Source organism: Magnolia sinica, chromosome 2 (assembly GCF_029962835.1).
Source record: "Magnolia sinica isolate HGM2019 chromosome 2, MsV1, whole genome shotgun sequence".
Classification (NCBI taxonomy): domain Eukaryota; kingdom Viridiplantae; phylum Streptophyta; class Magnoliopsida; order Magnoliales; family Magnoliaceae; genus Magnolia; species Magnolia sinica.
Genome location: NC_080574.1, coordinates 15,747,323 through 15,749,863, shown reverse-complemented (window position 1 = coordinate 15,749,863; position 2,541 = coordinate 15,747,323). Strand labels below are relative to the sequence as shown.

Sequence of the window (2,541 nt, the reverse complement as noted above, 5' to 3'; positions counted from 1 at the left end):
TCAATAACTCCTTTATCTTCTTCGAGAGTAGAAACGAGCATACTCTCTTGTTTGTTCTCAAGGTGAGATGAAATCACCACTGGGTATATCTCTTCTTGACCTAAATAGGCATATTCTAAATCAGAGGGTAAAGGTTTTAGGTGAAGCTTCGGTGGCTTGAGGTTAGATGATAGAGGCACGACATCAGTTTGGGGCAATTCTTCAAATTGTGTCCTCCACTGGTTAACTTCAAGTACCGGCACAGTATCAAGCAAGACACACGTCTCCCTAATCATGTCATTATCCAAGTCATGGGAGTGTGCTAGACACGTCTCTAGAGGGTCAGAGGATAAGGTTAGGACGTTCTATCTTCTACGAAAGAATCAATCATGTTAATGTCATAGAAATCGCCATCATCCTCTGAGTTTCTACCGTTATTGAAAAAAATGTTTAACTCCAATGTCATATTTTCGAAAGACATAGTCATGACACCATTCCTACAATTGATAATTGCGTTTGAAGCAGCAAGGAATGGGCGACCAAGAATGACGGGAATATGAGTGCTCATATTATTGATGGGTTCGGTGTCCATGATGATAAAATCTAAAGGGTAGTAAAATCTATCGACCTGGACCAACACATCCTCAATTATTCCTCTTGGTACACGAACAGAGCGATCAGCAAGTTGTAGTGTGGTTAGAGTGGGTCTTAATTCACCCAAACCTAACTGTTTGTATACCAAGTAGGGAATCAAATTGACGCTCGCTCCTAAGTCAAGAAGTGCGTGATCAATTCGATAGTCCCCGATTACACATGATATGGTTGGGCTACCGGGATCTCTGAATTTCTGCGGCACGTCTTGCTTCAGGATGAAACTCACTTTCTCAGTCACGAAGATCTTCTTTTGAATACTCTACCGTCGTTTGGTCGTGCATAGGTCTTTCGAAAATTTGGTATATAAAAGTATTTGTTTTACGGCATCAAGTAGAGGAATGTTGACTTTCACTTGTTTCAACACTTCTAGAATATCCTGAGAGTTAGAGAAATGTTTTAGTGCAACCAACCGTTGGGAAAATGGAGCAACTAGCTTGTCTAGAAGTTCCGGTTCTAATTTTTGTCGGGCATCACTAGATCCATCATTGTTGTCCTCTTCTGACTCTTGAGGCTTTTTAGGCCTAACCAGAAGTGTTTTATCAATAATCTTCCCATTCCTAAGAGTGGTGATGGATTTAGTGTGCTTTATTTGATTTAAAGAGCTTAGGTTGCTAACTTCATATTACAGCTTTGGATTGGGAAGAGGTTGAGCTGGGAGGCTCCCCTTATTCTCAATCGTGTTTTCAGCCTTAAGTCCTTGTAATGTTTTGTTAAGGTCTTGCAAGACTTGTAGCATACCCTGATTGAAATGATCTTACTTTTCAAAATGTTTTAAAATCGGATCCTCTTGAGGTTTCTCTTGTTGTTGTTGTGAAGTCTGATTAAAGAAACCTTGAGGGGTATCAGTTTGTCCATTCCTCCAACTAAAATTTGGATGATTAATTTTTCCACCAGGATTGTACATATTAGAGGTAGGTCTATTGAAAGGTCTTTGATAGTTATTTACGGCATTGGATTGCTCAGACAATACCTCTTGAAAGGCAGATATGGTTGGACAATTTTCAGTTGTGTGACTGTTACAACCACAAATACCGCAAACAACTTCCTTACCCTTGTCCTTCCTTGATTCCATGGCCTTGAATTTCTTTATGAGATTAACCACTTTAGAATTGAGATCATCATCCTCTTTTAGAAGGTATACTCTGCCCATTTCCTTTGATTGACTCAGCCTAGAAGTGGTATTTAATTTTGGGAATGTGTCCCATGCTTGTGTGTTTTCAGCAAGTCTATCCAAGTAATCCCACACATCATCAACTTTTTTATTCATAAATTCTCCATTGCACATTGTCTCGACCAATTGACGCATGGAAGATGTCAGTCCATCATAGAAAAAGTGTGTAATGTGCCACGTTTCAATTCCGTGTTGTGGGCATGAGCTGACAAGGTCCTTGAACCGCTCCTAACGTTGGAAGAACGTTTCATCCTCCTTTTGGGTGAAGTTCATAATTGACTTTCTAAGGGTGTTAGTTTTGTGATATGAAAAAAATTTCTTTATGAACTCTCTTGTCATGTCATTCCATGTGCCAATAGATCGGGGTCGTAGTGAATGTAACCACGTCTTAGCTTTCTCTTTCAAAGAAAAGGGAAAGAGTTTCAGCCTGACCGTGTCCTCAGACATGTTAGGAAAGTATAAAGTGGTTATGATTTCATCAAACTCTTTCAAGTGTAGATACGAATTTTCAGATTCAAGCCCATGAAACTTTGGAAGGAGTTGAATCACCATTGGCTTGATATTCATGTGTCCCGTATTTTTGGGAAAAATCATACATGAGGTCATACTCACCCCTGCCTGTTGTAAATAATCTTGTAAAGTACGAAGTGGGGGTATTTAATGCACCTCATTCTCATACTGGATATCTTCCACCCTAGGTTGGGGTAGAAGAGGTTGATTTGCGGCCAGAACCTCAG

General features: G+C 39.9%; 1 non-coding gene across 1 annotated transcript; it reads left to right on the top strand.

The window, feature by feature from the left end:
- Nucleotides 1–1,988: 1,988 nt before the first annotated feature.
- On the top strand, nucleotides 1,989–2,095 carry LOC131238371 (small nucleolar RNA R71). Its single transcript, XR_009167773.1, has one exon. It is a non-coding gene; the product is annotated as a small nucleolar RNA R71 (small nucleolar RNA).
- The last annotated feature ends 446 nt before the right edge of the window (nucleotides 2,096–2,541 follow it).